This window comes from Cyanistes caeruleus, chromosome Z, assembly GCF_971803275.1.
Source record: "Cyanistes caeruleus chromosome Z, bCyaCae1.hap1.1, whole genome shotgun sequence".
Taxonomy (NCBI): domain Eukaryota; kingdom Metazoa; phylum Chordata; class Aves; order Passeriformes; family Paridae; genus Cyanistes; species Cyanistes caeruleus.
The window spans coordinates 71,342,260-71,365,829 of NC_141732.1; the positions used below are offsets into that span (position 1 = coordinate 71,342,260).

At 42.5% G+C, this 23,570-nt stretch overlaps 1 protein-coding gene across 4 annotated transcripts in view; it reads left to right on the forward strand.

The window, feature by feature from the left end:
* PDZD2 (PDZ domain containing 2) overlaps nucleotides 1–23,570 on the forward strand; it is a 201,780-nt gene that overhangs the window by 25,183 nt on the left and 153,027 nt on the right. For all 4 annotated transcript variants that reach the window (XM_086870110.1, XM_086870111.1, XM_086870113.1 and 1 more), the window contains exon 2: nucleotides 279–354. The gene's annotated coding sequence lies outside the window, so the exon portion shown is untranslated. The remainder of the gene's footprint in view (nucleotides 1–278; nucleotides 355–23,570) is intronic.

Sequence of the window (23,570 nt, forward strand, 5' to 3'; positions counted from 1 at the left end):
GGTAAGGCTTAAGCCAGAGGTGACAGACATAGGTATTGTCACACAGCTCTTGAGTGATGGTCAGTGAGGGCATCAAGAGCATTGTCAGAGGTGATGCAGGCAAAGATAGAAGGATCACAGAGGAAAAGGAGCAAGTGGTTTGTGACCAGAACATGACCTAACATCCTTTTACATGCTTTTTTCATATTGATAGGGTGGTGCAATTCCCAGATACACATAATATTTCATGCAATTGTTTTGCTATTCCTTATTCCTTTAATATATCTCCTCCTATGCAGGATACAATCCTCTGACTGGGAAGGGAGTCGTGCCCCAAGCAAAATCTGACTGCTGAGGAAGCAGCGTTTCCAAGGGGTAGGTCCAAAATAATAAAATAACTTCCTCTTCTTTTGTTAGTGGAAAAAGTGCTGAAATATTTTTTTAAAAAGTGACAGTGGAAATGATGGTACCTTAACTTTAGGTTAGAGATCATAGGATCGCATATTGGATTGTGTTGGAAGGAACCTTAAAACTCATCTCATTCCAACCCCTCTGCCATAGGCAGGGACACCTTGCCCCAGAGCAGGTTGCTCAAAGTCCCTTCCAAGCCTGGTCTTGGACACTTCCAGGGATGAAGCACCCACAGCTTCTGTGGGCAGCCTGTGCCATTCTCTGTTTTTGTTTTTTTTTCCTAAAACCTAATTTGGACTAAATCTTCTCTTTCAATTTGAACCCGTTTCCACTTCTCCTGTCATTCCAGGCTGTTGTAAATAGTCCACCTCCATCTTTCTTGTTGTCTCCTTTCAGGTACTAGAAGCCACAATTAGGCCAAACCTTCTCTTTTCCAGGCTGATAAACCCAAATTCTCTCATTGAATCAGCCTTTTCTCAGCAGAGGCAGCAGAGCTGCTCCATCCCTCTGATCATCTTGGTGGCCTCCTCTGTGCTGGCTCCAGCAGGTCCCTGTCCCTCCTGTGCAGGGACCCCAGCTCTGGATGCTCCAGCTGGGTCTCAGCAGAGCAGAGCAGAGGGGCAGAATCCCCTCCCTCCCCTGCTGCCCACGGGGCTCTGGATGCAGCCCGGGATACATCAGGCTAAATTTTGGAAATTCTTAAGCCTAAGGGTTTAGCCAAATGTATATTTTAATGGACAGAAGATTGTCAAATATGTTTAAGTTTGTTTGATGTCTGAGGTAGCATGTGAGGAACTTTTTTCTTTTCTCCTTGCACAGTAATCTTTATGATTCTGCTTTAATGATTTTTCTTTTCTATCCAAAAAAACTGGAAAAGAAAATTCTAAAATAAAGTTTTCTCCTTATCCAGTTCCTCTGTAGCTGTCATTTATAATTCTTTAATGATGCACATGATTTAAATAAACCATGTATTTAAAAGTGATTTATAGAAGGAAAAAAGCCTTTCACACCTTTACATTGTAGTTTTTGTAGTAACTTCTATCAACCTGTGACTGAAAATTTGTCTCCATTTTGAAACTTCCTGTAATGGGCTGGGATAAAATACAATTCTGCACTTCACATACTCCATGGGCCAAACAGATCCTTCATTTAATTCCATTAAGCAGGTTTTGCAGAGAAAGGAGTAATTTGCAGGAAGCACTTGGCTCTGAATCCCCTTCAAAGCAGCTGGCAAGTTAGGTATGGCACCATGGAAGTGGGTGAAGCCCCCGTCAGGTGGGTGGGAGATGAAATTTTGAGTGGCAGGATGTTTTCTGGAGCAGAGGGGTGTTACCCAGCTGTGCTGCTGCCCTCTGAGCTCGCTCAGGTGCTTGCCCAGCGCTGCCTTCGCGTGTCACCCGGAGGATGCTGCCTGCGCTGATGCAGACACTGATTGTGCTGCTCCACAGCCTTGACAGCGCTCACTAACCTGGATTTGATGTGGCATGACAGGACACCAACTTCTGCTCTGGCAGCGAGACTGTTCACGTGCAGTGCAGTCTGCCAGGGTCTCCCAGGACACCCGAGTCGTATCCGTGCATAATGGCCTTGTGCAGTTAAGTGGAGCACGCTGTCTGAGATGAAAGTCAAATTTCAGAGCAGGCTTGTTTCCCTCCCCTCCCTCTCCCTCCACCACTGCCCCTTTCACCACCACAACGGGATGTCTTCCTGCTTCCCTGTCGCTCCCCAAAACACACAAGCCCTCCTTCCTGCGTGGTGTAACTAATCTGGTTTGCTGACTGAGATCTGCTGGGGCCTTTAAAGTGATGCCAGCTACTATGTACTCAGTGTAGCGTGGCAGCATTTCAGAGTGAAGCTAAAAATCCAAATCCAATAAGCAAGGAAATAACCATAAGGAAGCAGCCCTGGTTTCCATTCTGTCCGTCAGCTCGCTGCCTGATGGGGCAGCTTTGCACTAAAAGTTGGCCATGGACCATATGTTAGAAGTATGAAAACATCTTTTTTTTTCCCTACTTTTTTCCTCTTTAAGCTCAAATCTATGAAGAGATGCATTTTTTAAAATCCTATAGGAAAATCACATTATTTTCAGGGATGAGCTCTCAGGCAGTTTGGATTCCTTTTTCTCTCTGTTGGGTTTAGCAAACAGCAGCAAAACTCACACTTCTCTTCCTAAATCCCCATTCGAAATGGAAGGGAGGTTACCCAAGCTAAGGTTTTGTTCTTTTGAGATTTAACTGAAAGAGAGTTTCAGTGAGGGGGTTGTGATCCTATAAGGTGCTGGCTTTCATGAAAATTAGCAGAACAATTTTGTGAAAAACATTTGCATTTCAAGCGAATGCAGATTAGTAAGACTTTTATGGTGAAAAATACTTTTATGGTGGTTTTGTGAAGAAAACAGGTTAAATGATTTCTTGTTTCTTAGGTTTGTGGAGAGAAGATGACTTTTCAAAAAAGCTGTAAAGAACCCTCAAAACTACAGAACATCATGTGGGGGAACAGGATATGACAAAAACTTAGAGGAATAAATGGGTCCTGGAAGCAAGGGGGTGCTTGCTTTTGGAGAAAAATGGAATGGATGCTGGAAGCTCTGTGCCTCTAAAATGGCAGAGTGATGTTCTCTGCCAGAGCATTTCAAGAGAAAACTATTATATGGTTTCATCAGGCCAATTTTAACTTTTATTTTTATTGTACAAAATAAATAAAGAAATTTGCCAGTGTAGGGAGGATTAAGAGTGGATAATCCATTTTTGTGACTCATTCTGATAAGAGCTCATCAACTCCCTGTAGCCTTGCATCTGAAGACAGTTGCTGACAGATTGCACAAAATATGTCCCTGCATTTTTAGGACCCCGAGACAGCATCTTGCAAGCAGATAAAACCAAATAAAACCTGACAAATCATCTTTGTACTGGAGAGATGAGAAGAAAAATGCAGATAATTTCTGTTAGAGGATTTGAATGTGAATCTATGAAGAAGGGCATTGAGTTATAACTTAAACTCCTTAAATGTTCTCTTGAACATGAAGGATCTTAGTTAATTAAAAGTTATTGCATAACTGCTGCTGGGGAGTGAAAAGTTTATTTTTAATTATGCTGCCTTACATAATGGTTACATGATGACAGAGGCAGCCTGATGAAGTGAAAGAGATTTAAGTGTACTTTTTTAATACAGTGAAATTAAAAAGTGAGGTGTTGATGCATTAATTCATCCTTGACTTGTCCCTGGATCTGTTTCATGATCTCTGCTTCAGCACTCAGTTTTTGAGGAGAGTATCTGTTTGTTCTGTACTTGTACAGCCCACGGCTCTGATGATGACTTCTTGAGTGTGGTATTCATCAAGATAATAAATAATCTTGTCCACTTTCAGCTTCTCCTTTGATCTTGGAATGTTTTGGCCAGCAGACTGGTACACATGCATCTGTAACTAATATGCCAACAAATCACATCTATAATTTATCGTAATCGTGGAAAACCTATTTCAGCTGGATGACGTCTTAAGTAATTTATTTAACTCTGGTTATAGAACTGTATTTTCTGCCTTGATACAAAGAGCTGTTGGCTTTAAAAGCTGAGCATGCAACAGGACAATTAAGTATGTTGTTTTTAACCAGAGACAGTGTCTACAGAAATGTGGCAAACACAGAAAGGGAAAATGAGATAGAGCAGAACTGAATATTTGTGTGTAATGTAAGTAAAAGAGAAAATTGTTTTCTGTCTAACTTAAAAATATCTCCTATGAAATACTCCCTTCCCTCTTTGAAGTCTCTGTGTGCCTCGTCAGTATTTGCCAGCACTGGAGGGGTATCACTGTGGGGCTTTGGGTCGTTGGGAGAACTTGCCTGGCTTCTGCATGTTCAGGGGTAGGGCTGCTGGAGGCAGCCAGGCTCTGCTCCAGCCTCTGCTCCATCATACAGCCCCTGTGTGGGGCCTCGATGGCTGAAATGTTGTGTCCTGAAGTGTGGTGTTCAATTTATCTAAACAAAATACTCACCAGGAGGAACCACCACCAGCTGATCAGGCTGAACAAAAAAAAACAGACAGGAAAACCTCAGGAAAACCTGACAGAGTGGTCCTGGGTCGACCCTTGTTAGACTTTAAAAGGCTTGTTTCTAGCCATGAGCAAATTACTGTCCATTTACTTTTGCTTTGACAAGCACCTTTCCTGCAAAAGGACTGATGATGACGATGATTACTGTTGAGCTGGCCTATATTGTGTAGGCTTTTTAAGCTAAATGATGATAGACACCATAACAGCTCCAAGGAAATCTGATGTGAGACTCCTCTGATTTGCGGCCTCAGCCTGCCCTTCTCTCTCTTCAAATTCTGTAATTTCTGGAAGTACCTAAGATTTTTGAGTTGGAGAGGAAAGCTGGAATTGGTTTACCATCTGACTTAGTGGGGCTTTCAACAGAAACTTACGGCTATTGAGTATTTTTGACAAAGTCTTGTCAGAGGTTTAAAGCTTGCTTTGTGAATGCATTTATTAATTAATGTCTGCATCTCTTTCATGGCTTGGACTATTATTTTTTTAAATGGAAGCCATCACAAAGGGCTTAATTGCAGTGATTTTTTAATTATTTTGTCTTAGAAATATTTGTCAGGAAAAAAGCCTATGAAATTGAATGGATGTGAAAGCTAATAACATCAGATCCTTTCAATAAAAGGGAATTAATGCAATGAAGGTATGCAAGATCAGGTTGTATCTGTGGATTCAGATATGCAGAGATCCCTGTCTGAGGTACATGGAATCATTACTTTAGAAGGAATGACAGTATTGTCTGTTGTTGATGTTACAGTATGGTTTCATCCTGGTTTTTGGTGGGGTGGTTAACTCTCAGGGGTGCCATGAGCCTGGTGTTGTCATGCCTCTGTGTGAACAGCAGGCCTGTGCACTGCCCTTCCTGTTCATGCTTGTCCATGTATCTTCAATTGTCATCTAAGTATAAAGCCCAAAACTCCAGTAATTTGATTGTTCATTTGTAAGCTTCTTATGTAAGTATGTACTTCTTTTGTCCTTTAGAAAGGCTTAATTAAACCCTTTTCAGATAGCTGGAAAAAGTAGGACAGGAAGGCAGGATGTCAACTAACTCCCCAAACCAGTCTGATCTCTCATGACCAGGGTAGATCCTGGAAACCCTGGACTGGGATTATGATGCCTGGATGATTCTGAATGCTAGAATCCTGCATCTTTGTTTTGGCAAATATCAAACATATTGGATATGATATTGGATATAATTTTGCATAATAATTTTTTTTTTATGTATTAGTGGGGAGTGTGTGCCAGTTGCACAGCTGAAAGAAGAGGCCTAATGGAGAGGCACTGAGGCCAGAGATGGTGTTGGTGTTGGGGGTAGGACTTTTTGGGTGGAATGGTTCAGCTCCACATCCTCAAACTCCAGAAATACGCTGCCTGGGGGAGGCACACAGAGGATCTGCAGCAAGCAGCAAACAACCCCATCTATACCCTGGGAACACATAATCATGTGTGTTTGGGTATATGGGATTAGATGCAGCATTTAGACATTACAGGATGGGGATGGAGTAAGAGACTGCAGAGAGCAAATACTGCTGAGCCCTGACAAACCTCATCAGTTGGCCAGCACACCAGAACCATCACCTCCTCAGAGGCACTTCATCTTTTCTTTTCTCCTTGTGAATTAGATGCAAGAAAAGAGTAAGTCTCTGTTTGAAACACTGGTTTGCTGAGCTCAGCCCTGCAAATTGAAATGTGTCTGTGACTGGGGTTGCTGGCTTCTGCTCTGTGGTTCTCTGGGGAAGAGCTGCTCAGTCTCACAGCTGGTTTCTCTGGGGTTTGGCTGAACATCCCCTGCTGCTGCCTCCTTGTGCCTGTGTGTATAGCTGGGGTGGGAGGCAGTCAGTATCCTGCTTCACTGCTGGCATTTTCACATGGGAGGCTTGTAAGTTTTAGATCTAACTAGAAACCAGGATGAGGTAGAACTTAGATTCATTTGAGAGTTTGGATTTTTTGTGTGTGTTTTTTTGTTTGTTTTATTTTTTGGTTTTTTGGTTTTTTTTGTGAGTTGGTGTGGGGCAGTGGCCACTGATTTACTAATTTGTTTTTCGAACTTGTGAGTTTCCACCCCCCATTAATGTAACCAGAAAGGAGGCGGCATCACTTGGCAAAGGAACATTGAAGTTAAGTTTCGTTTGCCGGAAATGTTTTTCCTTAGTTGTTAAAAACAGACTGAGGTTTTTGACAATGTGCTGTCCAGCCCATGTGTGGGTGGCAGGGAACACTTTGTAGGGGGTTGCCAGATGTTTTCCTCTGCCCCAGGGGACTATCTTTGAAAATACTCATCCTTCTGGTGAGATCTGCTCCTGTACAAACTGCAGAAACTTAGAGGGATCCCAAACATTTGTGCCGCCTGTGGACACTAAACTGGTGCTCTTGTTCATCTGGAGCTCAGTAGGAAGCTGGGGATCTTCTATCTTGATTTCAAGCTCCATTACCAGGCACATCTCTGACTCATCATCTCCAGTGCACTGCTACTGCAAATTATTTGAATTTCCTGTGAGTCTGTAACCAAGGTAATGGCACTCGTTGTCACTGGTAGAACTGGCTGTTCTGTTTCACTCATGGATTTTCTTGCCTCTGATGGTACTTTGGGAATAGTTGTCTCTGGCTGAATGGCACGATCCCTGTTTTGTTTGGTGATTTAAAATGTCTGCTTTGCTCTTGAAATCAGAGCTGAAATGTTTCTTCCAATGATGTTTGTTTTACCCATGCCTAGCTGCATGGGTAGATGGGTATTGACTGCAACTCCGTGTATATCTGTTTTCCTGCACTGTGCTTGGGGGTCAGTGTAGGAAAAAAAATATGTCTGTGTTTTTAGAGAGAGCACAGCATTGCATGTGAGTTCTCTCAGCCGTTGTAGGGATTTGTGTCTGTCTTCTGATGGGTGTCTGTTTTTGTTCTGAGGAGATGTGTGGACCACAAACTCAACAAAATGTAGGTCCAGAGGGATATTGGGAGTTGTGGAATCTAGCTGCCCATCCTAGAGCAGAACAATATGCTTAGGCCATCCCTGATGGATGGGTCCTAGCTTATTTAGCCTATTCTTTGAAAAACCTAAGGCAAAATCATCTCCTACTAGCTTGTTCAACTGCCCTGTCCTTGCAGTTTTTTTCTAATGTGTAGCCTAGATATTCTTTCTTGGCAATTAAGTGGATTAATTTTTGGTTTACTCTCAATGGACATATAGTACAATTGTCTGCTGTCCTTTTTGCAGCCTTATGCAGTTTTGAAGACTTACTCTGTGTTCAGACCTCGCTTTCTGAGCACACATACATTCTTTTCTTTGAGCCTTTCCACAGAGGGACACCCACCCCTGCAGTAAAATATCCAAAATCTGGAATATTTCTCCTGGTCACCTACTAGGTTGTCTGGGAATCTTTCTAACTATATGCAATGGAGATGATTCATGGAAAAATGCTGGTTATAATCTGTCATGGCTATCTTTATTTCTAAGAAGTTTCTTTTTGAACCTCTTTATAAAGATGACTTTACCAGATATGAGTACATGTAAGCAAAAAAAAAAATAAAACCAACTTCTTTTTTACATAAAATATTATTGAAGTTCCTTTTTATACAGCAGCAATTTAAATGCTTCTTTCTTCCTTTTAAAATATAGGATGGAAAGATTTAGGGAATTGTGGGCATTTTTTTCTTCCTTCTTACCTCAAAGCCCTGCTGCAAAAATTGTGCATCTTCCAGAACACCACAGGGCAATTTTGTAAATGTGGGGGCAACCAGATCTGGAGTTGCTTTGTGGATTTGAATGCCTTCTGACTACTTACTTTCAGCTGAATATTTGACTGTGTGGGAGGGCTTTCTCCTGAATCAATGAAAAAACGGGGGGGCAGAAAACACTAAGTAAATTATATTTCCAAATTTGTTCAACAGATCACAACAGTTGCCATACCACAGATACAGATTATATCACTAATATTTCCCCACAAAGAAAGGAGGTAGTGCCACAGACCTGCAATTAATATTTAACTTCAGCAAAATATTGTGATGTAGCTGTCCTGATTCTTAATATGTACAAAATCAGCCTGTTCCAAGCATTATTTTGCACTCTAGTTTCTTGGGAGGAGCATTGCAGTGGAAACTGGTACTTAGTTTATAAAAAGCATAGTCGGTATCACTTGGAGGGGTTTTTTGTGCCATGTGATGTGGCGTGGTGTGTCCTCAGATTAGAGACAGCCCAAGTTAATTGCCAGTGTGATGCCAGCTGCAGCCAGCTCCATGGCCTGGCCTCTTGGTCAGTTTCCCATGCTACAGCTCCGAAGTTTGGGCTGCTGTGAAAAATGTGGTGTGAGCATCTGCCTGCCTGGGCTGCTGCTGCTGCTCCCTGTGGAGAGAGCTGGGCACTGGTGTGGAAGGATGTGCCAGTCCCTCGTGGGTGCCTGTGTCAGCACTGAGCAGCCATGTGAGGAAGAGCAAAGGCTCTGGGCCTGGCCATCACAGGCTGGATTGACTCCTCCAGCTAAGACAGGTTTTAGTGTTTTGGGTATAAAGCAAAGCCTAGCCTAAGGATGTGCAGCTGCAGAAGACAGGGGATTTTCTTTTTCCTTTTTTAACCACTTTTCTGCAAAACATTTTAAGTGCTTTGCTGCAGACAGTAAGTATGTTGTTGAAGAAGGTTGATAGGCACTGCCTGGGCTTGACATAAGTGCCTGTGAGAGCAAAACAGTTGGTATAATGACTTACATGCAGAGAATAAGATATTTGCATCCAAGACAAAGTGCTTTGTATGCTAGGATTTCTGCTGCCCACAGATGCTGGGAGAAAGCTTCATAACAGCTGGGGTGCTGGCTAAAAGCTTCTGTTATCTGTCCTGTTCTGTAGGGGCTGAGTTCTGGAGAGTAAAACCAGAAAACCCACAATATTTACCAAGGGCACTTGGTGCTTCTACTTAGCTTTGCATTGTCATCTCTTCAGAAATGTGAAATTCTACTTTATAAATGAAAGTGTTTTGTTCTTTTTTCTTCTACCTCTACCTGTTTCCATCACCACTACATTATGGATACTACCAGGTGCAGATGATCATCAAACCACCATCAGATTCCTGCCTGTGCAGCAGTGCACCTTCCCCTCTGTCAGGGTCCCATAGGGGATGTTTTGCATGCATGCAGCTCATTTAGGGAAGTACTTGGAACTTGCAGACCTACTGGGAATTGCATTTTATTTTCTCTCCCATGGTAACCACCAGTTTTTGCTCAGCATGAATGGCTGTCTCTCATCAGAAGACACATTTTTAATAGAGAAATAACTAGTAAAAAAAGCAGAGCTGCCATAAATTTAGAGACAAGATGTGCATTAACTAAATCATTACTTCTAGAAATGTCGTTCAGTCAAGCTGTCACCCAGCTGCCTTCACCCTGGCTAGCAATAGTCTCCCACCAAACCACAGGACTCTACCTGGATTTTTTTTCTTAAGAAGTAATCCTTGAAAATCCTCATCTCAAATTGCAATTTTCTCTTTCCCCAGTTTCCCTGATTTTGCTAAATCCAGGTATACTTGATATCCCTTGCCTGCTATATCTTCCCTGTGCCTCAGCCAATTCCCTACACTCTAATCTTTAATCCTTAGGTTGTTTTTCTTCTTTAGCCTGTGGTTTTGCAGTGGTTAATCTGGGTTTTGCACACACCTGGTTTATCTTGCAACAGAGTGGGTTGCCCACTGATGGTCACCTTCTCCACCAGTGCAGAGCCCCTCTGCAGCTTTTCTTGTTGGCACAGGGAACATGCTGTTAGAAGTGCAGCAGTGACTGTGGGGATTCTCCCAGAACTGAGTTGGGAAATTGGTTGGATTGAAATTGGCACAGAAAAGCAGCCAGCTTCTGAGCAGGGGCTCTGCCCAGTGCAGCTGAGTAATCCTTAAGATGTTTTCTTCGTTTGTGTGTTGATACATTTTCGGCTGGTGTCCAGGCAGCCCACCAAATTCTGTTAACAGTCTGATCCTAAGGGGATTAGCTAATGACTTTCCATACTGATTGGGTAATGACTTTTCGGAAAGTGAGAACTCAGCAGAAAACAATCCTGGCAATTACAGTCTGCTCATGTCAATACTGCAAGTGCTGCAGAGCAGTTCCATGAATAAAATGGCTTAACTTCACAAATTAAGTCTGTGTCTGTCTCACTAACCTCCCTACAGAGTCTCCTATTCTTGTCTGATGGAGGAATACCTTTTGTACTCCAGACTCTTTGGGGGTGAGAGTGGTTGTAATTTCCCTGAGCAGACTCTCGCTCTGTCTGCTGCAAGAGTTTTTGGTGGCATGACCTGCATCCTGTTGGCATTTCAGGTGCAGCCCAGCCCTGTGGGCTGGTGGCACACTCATGTGCTTCCCAGGCTGCACAGGTCTGTCCCCTCCTTTGCACTGGAAAAGATACTCAGGATGCTACTGAAAACAGCCAAAAAGCTTTCCTGACTTGGGAGGAAAAGACAGGATTTCAGACATCCAAATCTAGTACAGGCATCACTGGGGACGTAAATGCTCTTTGAAATGTATCAATAAGAGGGGAAGTTTCTAAGCAGATTCCTGAATGAAGGTCTGGAAACTAGGGAGAAATAGTTGCATATGTAAACACTCAGTTCAGAACAGGTCAAAACCAGGGCAGGTTTCCAACCAGCATTCTGATAGCTCTTCCAGAAAGGTGGAGCATAACCTCACATTGACCCTTAGGGTATGCAAAGAAGAACAATGATGCTATAAGAAAACTCAAAAGAGAAACAAAATATACCCAAGAAGGAGACATAAAAAGTGTGGGCAGCACAATCTTCCTGGTACTTGCAGTAATTTTTACTTTTTCTAAGCACTTGTTTTCTAAGAAGACAACAGTTTCAAGATGTGTTAGCAGCTGCATCTGCAACTGCATCCTTCAGCCATTGTTATGCATAATTTCTCACTGTTTTATCAATTCTGTTATGCTCCCAGTAGTCTGGTTTGAGAGCCAAGGCACATCACTGAGATGTCTGCTTGGGTCCCATCAGACACACTGAAACTTGGCTGACTAGCTGCTTTGTGCTGTTTGTTTTACCCTTGCTGCTTGATGTTTGATGTAAAAATCAAATAAACTCCTCCAGCCTGTAAATGGGGTGGCAGAGTTTATAGGTAACAACAGAGGCCTGCATGCCACAGTTTCCTTTCTGATATATGGAGTATGTAACATACATCTTTAGCAAATAGTTAGGAAGAGGAAAAAACTGCAGATAAGCAGTTTATTGGAGCTAAATGTGGCTGCTCTACTCTCTTTCCAGCTACTATTATACACAGTCTTAAAAAGTGTTGGTAGCTTAGTTGTAAAGAGAAGCTTAATATTGGAAGTGTTGAGTACATCCTGATGGGGAGCAGAGAGAAATGTTAGGCTTGTTCTCACTGTTATGTACTGCTTTGGAGACTTTTTTTGTGCCATGTGTAGCTCACCTCTCCCATAGCTGCTTGCCTCCTCCTTCCCCACTGTCACTGACTTGCTTCCTTGAGGAGAATAATGCCTATCCCAGGTTTCAAGGGAAATTTGTTCAGTGAAATGCAGTTGCATTTCTTCTTTATTTTGGCAACCATACTTTTCCCACTCATCTTCACTGTAGTACATAAATCATCATAATGGAAACTAATTTTTCCTCCTTCTCCTCAACAACAACAACAAAAAAAATTAAAAAATACAGTGACAGATCTTTTTCTGGAAACCAAATAGGATATGATTTGAGCATGCAAACCCAGGAGATTATAATGCACACTGATTTGCAGCCTCTTGAGTGTAGTGGCCATTGCCAGCTGTTGGCCACAATAGAGTACTACTGTGTGCCCTCGTTGTCACTGTTGTGTCCAGTGTTGCTATGAATGGTGCCAAGTGCATCCCTCACGCCCTGCCCTCTTAGCTGTCCCCAGGAACAAGTCCCCCACCACTTGTGCTCGTATTCCCGTGGCCCTGCCTGAGCAGAGACGCCTCCCAGGCTCCCCCTCTCCCTGTGCTCCTTGTCACTCAGCTGCTTTTGTCCTTCTCTGGTGCAGGGGCAAGCCCTGCTGCCTCTTGGCTTTCAGTGATGTGTGTATTTCTCCAGCTGTTGCAGTGGTGTGCCACTCTGCCTCTCACATTTTTTCACAGGCTAAGTCATCACCACGGCTCCTGAGCGCTCCTGCACCTTCAGCATCTTGAATCTTGGTCTAAATCTTACTGCTTGGGCCAGTTTCTGGTATTTTCCTTCACTGTCTTGATTTTGCAGATTATAAATTTAAATGAAGAGGGCTCTGATTTTCCACTGTCTGCTGCTCCCAGGCCCTTGTTGCATATTAAGCGACCAGCTGACAAACACTGCATGTAACATCATGCATATTCCTGTTGACATTGTTGACAGCAGAGCTCATGCATAAAAAAAATTATGCCATAAAGCATAGGTAGCTCTGCAGACTTCTGCTCTATTTAATGCCCAAGTCAGAATATTGGTCAAAGCTTCTCTAAGAACGAGAGATGACATTTCCCCATCTGCTCATGTGAGGGGAGGAGTTTATTCTTTGAAAAGAAGAATAATTGTTAGAAGACAAATGAGCAGGCTAAACTGCAATATGTTCCAGAAGTAATTGCTCCTGAGTTGCAAATGTGTTCAGTGAACAGGGGCTGTGTAGCAATGCTGTTGGGAGCAGGTGTGAAAGCTTTTTAATGCTGCTGGCAAAGCAGAATGGTGCTTCTTTTTGACCATGAAGTAAAATAAGAGTTTAATAATAATTTTTAAATAAGGATTGCTCATTAAGGATTAAGGGGAAGTGTTTGTGCTTCTTATCTAAGCTGTCTCCTGAACCATGCACATTTGTTAAACCAAATACTGAAGGATGGGGTCTACAGACATCATGGCCCTGTTCCATGTAGCAGTCTTTCTGATGATGTCTTTTATATGATTTTTGGCAAATCATATAATTGCATGATAGGCTGGGCTCTCTGAAGGGAATCTAGTTCCAGCCCACCTGCCATGGGTAGATCAGGTTGCTCACAGCCCCTGACTTTGAATGTTTCCAGGAATGTGACATCTACCACTTCTCTGGGCAACTGTGCCACTGTCACCATAAAAAAAATATTTCTTGCATCTGGTCTGAATCTACACTTGTTTAGTTTAAAATCTTGTCCTGTCACAACAGGCCATACTAAAAAGTCTGTCCCCATCTTTTTTACAAGTCCCCCTTCATTGAAAAGCCACAATAAGGTCTCCCTGGCATCTTCTCTTCTTCAGGCTGAACAGTCCCATCTCCCTCAGCCTCTTCTTACAGCAGAGATGTTCCATCCCTCTCATCATCTTGGTGGCCTCCTCTGTGCTGGCTCCAGCAGGTCCCTGTCCCTCCTGTGCAGGGACCCCAGCTCTGGATGCTCCAGCTGGGTCTCAGCAGAGCAGAGCAGAGGGGCAGAATCTTCTCCCTCCCCTGCTGCCCACGGGGCTCTGGATGCAGCCCAGGACACGTTTGGCTCTCTGGGCTGTGAGTGCCATGGCCAGGGCATGTCCAGCCTCTCACCCACAGCACCCCCAGGTCCTTCTGGGCAGGGCTGCTCTGGGTCTGTTCATGCCCAGCCTGTGCTGATACCGGGGGCTGCTCTCACCCAGCTGCAGCACCAGCACTTGGCCTTGTTCAACCTCATGATGTTCCCATGGGCTGCTCTTCAAGCTTGTCCAGGTCCTTTTGGATGACTTCCTGTCCTTCAGGAGTGTCATCAATACCACTCAGCTTGGTGTCACCTGATCTCATTGTCCATGCTCTCAATGACAATATTAAATTGTTGTGGTCCTAGTACAGGCCCCTGAGGGACACCACTCATTGCTGATCTCCATTTAGACAGTGAGCTGTTTATCCATTGCAAGATGTGACTTTGTGGCAAGAGCTGCCTTGCAGTTTGCTAAATGACCCTTCTGCCTTCAGGATGCAGGATCTGCAGGCATGCCACCCTTCAGCATCAGCTCTTCCTGCCCACTGATGAGACTGGTCATCCACTTCCCTCCTTTCCATGCAAGGCCTCCCCCACTCTGAGGACACCATCACCCAAGCAGACAGAATTGTGGTGGTTTTTTCAGTGTTGAAGGTTCTCTTCTATGCCTCAGTGGTCGGTGCAGCAGGGAGCTGCAGCCCAGGCCCTCACCTGCCTTGCAGAGCCATCTGTGCCAAACATCACAGGTATCTGATATGAAATAGAAAATGTGAATGGAAACTATCCAAAAGGCAGGTGGCCAGGGTATAATCCCCTCACAAATATGTCATATTGTCTCTTGAGGTGCCCTATTCACTATATTTCTAGGAGAATGACTGTCAATTTTCCTGTTGATTTTGTGAGCTAAGCCTAAACTAAGTTTCCTGTTGCTCCACTTATGCTAAAAACGTTCCCAGATAGAACAATGTAGGAGGGTTGGGTCATACACTTTTTTCACATGAATGGAAAGCCACATGCACAAACATTTAGCATTTTATTTTTGTAAAGACAGGCAAAACTCCTTTTGTTCCCCTTTTTAAAAATTCAAATCTGTGCTTGAGTTTTCATCCATTTGTTACAAATTTCTGGATTAGTGGTGCGCTAATCTGTTAGCACAGATTTGTCTTATCTGCACACCAGATTTGTTTCTTGTTTCTCTACCTTTTCTGTCACTTGGCTAGTTTGTTTGAATTTGATAATGCATAATGAAAGGCCTGTGGGTAATCTGGCTGTTGCAGCTGCCTTAGACCCCATGTGGTGTCAATCCTACACTGCCTCATCTGGAGAATCTTAATCTTTTTACCTGGAAGTGCTGAACGTGATTTAGTGGGAAGATGTGGGCTGCACCCACTTCTGCAGGCTTGTGTGTTTGATGGCATCCTGCCACCAGCAGCACAGAGGAGTTGTCAGTCAGCCATCCATGAGCACGCCTTTCCACCCAGAGCAGATTCTTCCCAGAGGTTTGTTCGATGAGAGACACAGGTTTGAAGGTGGTGGTAACACTAATATTTAATATTTCCTAGTATCAAGTGGCACTTTGTGCCAGGCTGTTTCACAGGCACTCATGAAGACAATGGATCACAACCTGTTAGATCTGCAGAAGGGCTGTGCTGGTGAGCTGGGCCTAGCGGCTCCTCTGGGTACGCGGGCACCTGGCGGTGGTGTGTTTTTCAGCAGTAAATGTTCAAAGCAGGAATTTAAAGCATTCCAGTGCAGTGTTTCCTTCTGGGCAGAAGATATTTGTGCCGACCTGCCTCTGTGTGTCTGTGGACTGCTGTTTGTGCTGTCGAAATGCCAGCTGGCTCCAGGCACCCGTGCTCAGTCCCGCGCCGCGAATGAACAGGCGTCATTTGGTTGGGCCCCATAAATAGCTTTTGTTCATTCATTGAAAATGCAGTAATGATGAACATGCTAGTTTAATAACTGTGTTTAATTAATGGTGGGTTAGTAAACGATGCATGGAGAGGAGGTTAAAATTTACTAAAGGCTATTTCTGTGTAGCTCTTAATTGAATTAAGTGTGTATTAAACTGGGCCTCTTTCCTGTCTCTGGAGAAACAAGCTGGGTGCACTGGAGCGTATGGATGCTATTGATTTCAGAAAGTTCTGGTTAAAGGCAGTACAAAAGTACTCTATGGCCAAAGTCCAGATCCTTCTGCATATATAATAAGACCAAGGCAGTGTTAGCACAAAAAGATAGAGAGCATGCTGTTTACTTAAGGAATTCATATACCTGTTATTATTATCACAGGTCATTTCCCAAGAAGCCCTAGTGGGAAAAAAAAAAGTTTCCCTACACTCAGAATTTTGCCCTTATTTTGGAATGACTAGATAGCTCTTTTAATAGTTATAGTTATAGTTATAGTTATAGTTATAGTTATAGTTATAGTTATAGTTATAGTTATAGTTATAGTTATAGTTATAGTTATAGTTATTTATTTATTTAAATATATATATATTTCCTATATATTTATATATAGGAAAATAGCTTGTCCTGTGTCTGGTTTCCCTGTGTATGTGTAAAACCATTTATACACTTAAACACAGTGTCAGAAAATCTGAATGAAAATATCATCAGGTTTTTATTTTGTTTTCTCCAGCCATCTGTGTCCAGCAAGACTGTTTACAGCATAAGTAGTCCTCCAAGAGGGTTTGTAACACAGGGAAAGATGGCAAGAGCTGCCATGTATTAGGCACAGCATCCTTGGCTTTTTCTTTTAGAGAAACTCATGTCATGCTTGAAATGAGTTTCTATAAAACTTGTGTTCACAGGAAAGTCAGGTGCACATGTGGAATAAAGGCTGTCTCTGTTTGCAAAGGGAAAATTAAGGAGACCCTATAAATGAATTTGCTGAGAGATTTGGACAAGCACTGTGGTTCAATGTAATGGAATATTTTTTTTAAAAAAACTTTTGGATTAGAAGCTTCTAATGGACTTTTAAAATGTATTTTGAGGGTCGAGCATTATATATTGCAAATGAATCTTTTCATGTTTTATGAGTATGTGTTCTCACATACTCATGTATTCATGTGCCTTCTTCTAGCAGAGTCTTTTGGATGTTGTTTTGGCTTTGCTTTACAACCTTCACAAGTAGTTATCTTGTAAAACTCCAGCTAGAGTTTTATCCACATGGAAAACCAGGAGTTGACTTTGGATTTTATTTTTTTTTTCCTCTCAAGATGAGCAACTTGCATGCTCAGGAAAAAGCAGTTATCATGAACTCAATGGGTCAATAGCCCAAGTGAAAATTTTGCAGAGAAAGAACTTGCTGGCACACAGATCCACTGTATCAGGGCACAAAGTCTTATAAGAGCTGTTGGATAACTGACTCAGAAAATGCAGACAGCTTGTATTTGACTGTTTTTTCTCCTATTGCACAGGCTGCAGAATCAAAAATAATATAAGGTGACCATTAGGAGGAACCTGAGAAGCTCTCATTGACCATTTGACCAAGCCCTCAGTCACAGCATTTCTTCAGAAAAATTGTGTTTTCCTTCAAGTCCTTAGAAAAATTCTGTTTGAACATGAAAAGGCAGATATTGTGCAGAATTTATCTCCCATGTTTGTTAAAAACATTTTTTCTAGTTTTATAGAAAAGTAGGTCACACTAGGGTGCACTGTTTCTTTTTGTGTTTTACAGATAAAAATGTAATCACAGAAAGATGTTCTAATGAAGCAATTAACAGGGAGATTTGCAAAAGTATTTGAGGAATGTCAGTTTTCCAGGAAGTCAGGCAGTTTGGGAAAGGAACAGACTTTTAAGAGACTCATTTGCCTGTAAGAATATCTGAAATGCTTGAATTGTCAACAAGAAAAAAAGAAGTACTATAAAAAGTGATTTACAAAAACATGTAAAGAAATTTAGTGGGTTTAGAGGTCTGACAAAATTCAGGAAGCAGTGGAAGAAGTATTTTTTGACAATTTCTGAAGAAGGGCAAAACAATGGAATATAGAGATCATTTGTTTTGGTGATGTTTGTGCCCTCTCAGTGCCTTTGGTCCTGAAGGTGCTTGTGCTGAGGTGAAGAGTGAAGTTTTCACACATGTGAGGGCTCTGTCCGCTTCTGGAGCCTTGCATGCCTGGATCTTGGGATGACACCTGTTCAAGGACGTCTGTTGTTCTCTGGAGGGCCCCTGTGCAGCACCCTCATACTGGTTTTGTGGATGAAAGAGCTGCTTTAAATATCAGTACTGAGGTTTGTGACACTGTGGCACAGTAACACACTTCTCTTTGGGTTTGTGTTGTGAGTATTATGCCTCTGGTGTTTCCGTGAGAGAAATGTGCCTGGTGAGAACTAGAGCAAGCTAAAACTGCTAAAGCTTGCTTGCGTGGTAATGTTATCTCTTTCATGAGCTATTGCTCTCCCACAGTATAATTTAGTTGAGTATAAGTTGCTTCAGAGAAATCCTGCTGGTGTTGCTGCTTGTTACTCTACAACATTTGGGTTAAAATAGAAGGGAAAAAAGGGTGGTTTAGCTTTGATGTCTGATACTGTTAGGAGTGAGATGCTCTTTCCTGCTTCAGAGAGCTTCTCACAGCTGTTGAGAGAAGTACTTAGCCCCAAAATGCAAGACTTGTATCCCCCAGGGCTGGTGGAGAAGAGGTTGTGAATAATTTGACTTGAAGTCAAGGTGGTGCTCAGTGGAGCAGGAAATTAGGAGTGCTATTTTTAAATGCTGAAGAACTTATTAAAAAGCAGTAATAGTTTTCATTAGACAAAGAGATTTGAATTTGGGAATCTCATGATTTGAGGTAGCATCATTCATCAATTAAGTGTTTTTTAAAGAGTGCCAAATAAATCTGTCTTTCTGGAAGGGTTGGTGACTATCAGGAGAATTAAGTAAGGGATGTGAAGCTTTTTGACATAAATCTTGGCATGCCAAGTATGTCTCTTTGAATTGGCAGCTGGTGTTGCCACACATTAGCATTTAGAATAAAATAAAAATGACAAATTTGTCTAATGTGAGAATAAAACTAACACAGAAATTCTGCTCAGTCTGTATAGTTTGGTCCTCTCTCTCCTTTGCTCTGTGCCTGTGATTTTCCAAGAATTTTAAAGATGAGAAAGACACAAGCTTTCATACCCCCTCCCCTTCTAACACCAGATGGAAAATGGCCCATGGACATAAGCTTGAAGCAAAAGGAGAGACAATTCAGGCATTAGAGAAGAAAATTCTGACTGTAAGGGTTTGGGTCTCTTAGCCAGAGAGGCTGGGGAATCCACACCAGTGGAGATTGTTGTGCAGGAATCTGCAGGGATGTGCCACCTCTGTCCAGCACTATTTCAAGCAGGGAGGTTGAGCAGAGGCCCACTGAGGTACTTTCCAAACTAGGTTAGTGTGCTTTCTGTGACAGAAAAAGGGCAGTCAGCCTTTGAAGACAGTTGTACTAGGTTAAAATCAAGAAAGCAGAAGTTTTACCTTCCTTTGTCCTTGCCCAAGACAGAAAAGTGTGTTAATGCAAAGAATATTTGACATTAAAAAATTATGTACAACCAGAGCAGAAAAAGATCCAGATCCCCATGGCTGCAAAAAGTCGCTTTGATTTTTTTCCAGACCTTTGGGTTTCTTAGCAGCAACTTCTCTGCCTAAGGGCTCTTCAGAGAATGCGTAGTCTAAAGCTGGCAGGTCTTGAGATTAATTTTATATTTTTCTGCTGAATGTAAGTCCAAGAAGACCTGTAGTAATCATGATAACACATTTACAGCTGCACTGGAGTGCCCTGACCCTAAGCAGGTCAGAAGTTTCAAAAAATCACTGTTTTCTGTGATGTTAAAACAGCACTTATTCTTTGGCTTTGAAAGACTTTATAGTTCACTAGAGTGTGAATGAAAGCTCTCTATTTGGTGCTTCTGGAAGATTTTTCTATTTATTACTGCCCAAGATATCTCTTATCTTCAAGACAGAGATGACTTTTGAGGTCTCATACTCTTCAGCACCTGGCTGTACACATTTGCATAGAACTGTAAATAAGATATTTCCTTGCACTGTTGAGTCACTCGTGTTCAACAAGTGGTGCATATGTAAGTAAAACAAAAGGTTTTTTTTAAACTCATTATTCAATGAAAAGCTGATTAATGAGACCTTGAAACCTAATATCTCCAAGAGACAGTTCACAGCACTGCATGAAACCAAGTTCACAGCAGGCAATAAAAATTAGAGGTGACTTGAGAGTGAGCCTTTATATTGTGTTTGGAGGGAAATTCAGGCTCAGTCACACAGTGGAGTTTGCACTGGGTAACAATTCATACAGGTCAGCAGATCTGTGGTAACTGGGGCTCAGTGATTGCCTCTGACAGTCAACAAGAGGTCAAAACCAGGCTATTGTGGGGCTCCTGCCCTGCTCACTGCCATGGTCCTACACCTTCCCTTTCAAGCACTAATGCCTCTGTGGCCAGGAGTGCAGCCTGGCTGATTCCCTGGGGCAGAGGAAGGGGTCCTGCCCCAGACCTGCGACCCTCTGAATCCTTGGGATGAGAGAGCATATAAGGACATTGTGCATTCCCAAACGTGCAGCAAGGAGCTTGCTCAGCCGTGATGACTGGCTTGGGCTCTGAACTTTTTTTCTAGATAGATTGTCAGATTTTGAATTTCTACTTTCTCACCACTCTCTTGACAATAAATGTTTTGTGTAGCTTCCAAGAAAAAAAAAAAAAGCCTCTTCGTGCCAGATGAGGTTTGCTTCTACTCTAGTGACTGGCAAAGTAAGTCTGAAGTTTGCTGAGGATGCTTATGGTTTTTTGAAATGATTGCTTTTAGCATGAGCAATTTGGTTTCTAAATGCCCTTTGAGGGGGTTGAAAATCCTATCTTCAGCCTCCCAAACCACTGCTGTGGTTCAAACTGGTGAGGCTGTTCAGTCATGGAAAGTGGTGCAGGATAGGTTTTAATAGCAGCATCCCAAAGTAATGATGGTAGGAAGAGAGGGTGGAAGATGGCAGAGGAGGGAGAAGATGTATGGAAAGACAGTGCCTGGTTTGTGTGTGTCTGTGTGTGACAGAGAGAGAGAGACAGAGAGAGACTGGGTCTTTGCTGGTCTCTCTTGAGGTCCTGCTCTTGATTCACAGCCTGCTAATTGAAAAGAGTAGCCTGGCTGGATTTCTGCTTGCTCTCTTAAAGATATCTCTGCTCTCCAAAGCCTTTACTGCTTTAAATGTAGAGATTAGCATCAGAGCTCACACTCCCGAGGTGTCTGAAGCAGAGGCACATTGGTGACAGCTTGCTTGATCTTCATTAAGGTGCATTTCAGTGGTTTTGACTGAGTGTACTGGAGCTGCTCTGGGCTGTGACCAAGCTGAAGTCCCTTGTTTGTTGTCCTGCACTCCCTAGTTGAGGTTTGAGGGAAGGAGTTTCCACTCCTGCAAGTCTTTGCTGCCCTGAGGGGATGGTTAGGGCCTGTGGGGTGAGCTGGTGCCCAAATGAGCTGTGGCCACATGATGAGGCAGAAACTAAATCTTGCACATCTCTGTCCATCTTAAAATTATGAAGTGCAACATAATTTATCTGAGCAACCTTATTTTCAGCATTTTCTTCCCTCTTCCTCTCCAAGTGTTGTACTTCTGCTTTGGAAACTGCTCTGCTTTATATTTATCCCTCTCATATGACAGTTCAGAAAGCTTGCATGCATCCTCTTTCTTTTTTTTTTTCCTAAGTTGAATTAATTTCCAACTAAAGATTAGCAGTTTCAAAATGCAAATGTAAAAATACAGTGTTCCAATGCAAGAAGAGAAGTTGTGAGCAGCCTGCCTATTCCTAGGAGTTTCTCTGGAAACCCCAGAGATGAGTAACTGAGATGGGTTAAACAAGGGCTTATTTTTTCCTTTGAAAAATACTATTACCTGGTGTATCAAGTCTATTGAAAATAATCCAAAATATCTCTTGGCAGATGATGATTTTAAGAAATCCCATTTAATTCTGCTTCTTTCCTTAATGGATTCCTGTTATGGTTTGCAATTTTAGGCTTTCTGTAGAAGCAGGGCAAAATTTCCATCTGTGTGTTTTGTCTGTGGGGAATAGAGTCCATAAATTAGCTATTCCTTGTGGGAAAGCCTGCAGTGGCAATTCCTGTGGGACATTGCTCCTCTCATGGGGCAATATCTCCTTTTCAATCTTGGCTTCTGCAATGCACATTTTTACACAGGGTGAGGCCTGGCAGGATGAGGACATGTGGTCATCAACCTTGTCTGCAAAAACAATATCAGACACCCAAACTCTTCAGATTTTTAAGGCTGAAGGTAGGGAAAACGGCAAAAGAAAAGAAAATATTTGGGGATTTCTTAGTATAGTTCTCTGGAACTTTCACAGGAATTTAAATATCATATTCCAGTGAATAAGTCTCTTTAAAATACTGAGTTTTCCCGGTGGATGAGAATTCCAATTTTTTACTAACTCTACTTTATTGTATTTTTAAGGTTTTCCATCTTGATGCTGGGCATCTGGGTTCAGTTTTCCTTTTATGAAAAAAACACTGGGACATTTAAATAATTCAAGGGAGAAATTATATGCACTCAGCAAACAGATATCAAAAAAAAAAAAAAATGAAAGAAGCTTAAAATCTAGGCCTCCAAAGTCACTTCCATATATTTCCTTTCTAAAGAATGCATTTTTAATCAGCTTTTAGAAACAAAGTGCCATGCTGACATATACAGACTTACCCAGTGTTTCATCATGGGACAGAACAAAGAAAGTGAAACCAAAGTTACAAACTATTATATTATAATATGTTAAATAAATGCTATGATACCAAATTGGTTCACCTGACAAAGACCAGAGTTACAAGACTGTTGTGTTGTTTTCCAGATGATGTGAAGATAATTGAATGAGTTTTTATGCTTTGTAACAGCAGGAGTTCACACAAGGGCTCTGGTGGCTCTGGTAAAATCAAAAAGGGAATTAAAGAAGAACACCCTTTTCTAGGAAATACTATCACTGTTCTAACTGTAATTTGTAATTATAACTTCTGATTTGTCTTTCGTAGTCTCGTTCAGCACATTTTCCTTTGAAATCATTTCAGGGGTAAAGTTTGGAATGTGGTGTCTCTGCCTCTCTCTATGCAGCACGGCTGTAGGATGGCTCCTGCCCTGGGGGTCATCTAAACTGCCAGCCAAAATATGAAGAAATGCAGTAATCTGAAGGGAGTCTTGCATGTTTTAGTAGAATAATGGAAGAAAAGTAGGTGAAGACAGGCAGACTTGCCCTCCTGAGGTTGGCGCTGGAGGGGTCAGGCTCATTTTGAGGCTGCTGATAAAGCAGCTGCTGCCACATGGTTTCTCAGTGCTGCCACGTCACTAGTTTGTGCTTAAGTTTGAGGTGTTTCAGTCCTGGTTTAGCACCTGGGTGGAGCTCTGGGACAGTCTTATCTCCAGGGGCTGCAGATTTTCCTGGGGCACCTGGGAGAGCAAGACAGTGCAGGGTCTCCACGGTGATCTCGCCTCTCCCCTTGGAGAAATGCCACCGCACATCACGGTTTCCACTGGCTTTGAGACAGCTAAGGAAGGTATTTGAAGATGACTGAATAATCCAGTGAGGGACAGAGGCTGCTTCCACCTTCCACTGGCACCTCTAAGGGCACATCAGGTTCCATGGGGCAAATCTCCTGCCACTCACTGCCATCAGTGAAGGTGATTTCTGGGTTTGTCGCCTCTCCTCCTTTTTCATTTCGATGGAGGGGGTTGCTCAGGTTTTATGGGGTCTTTTTACAGTGGTGTG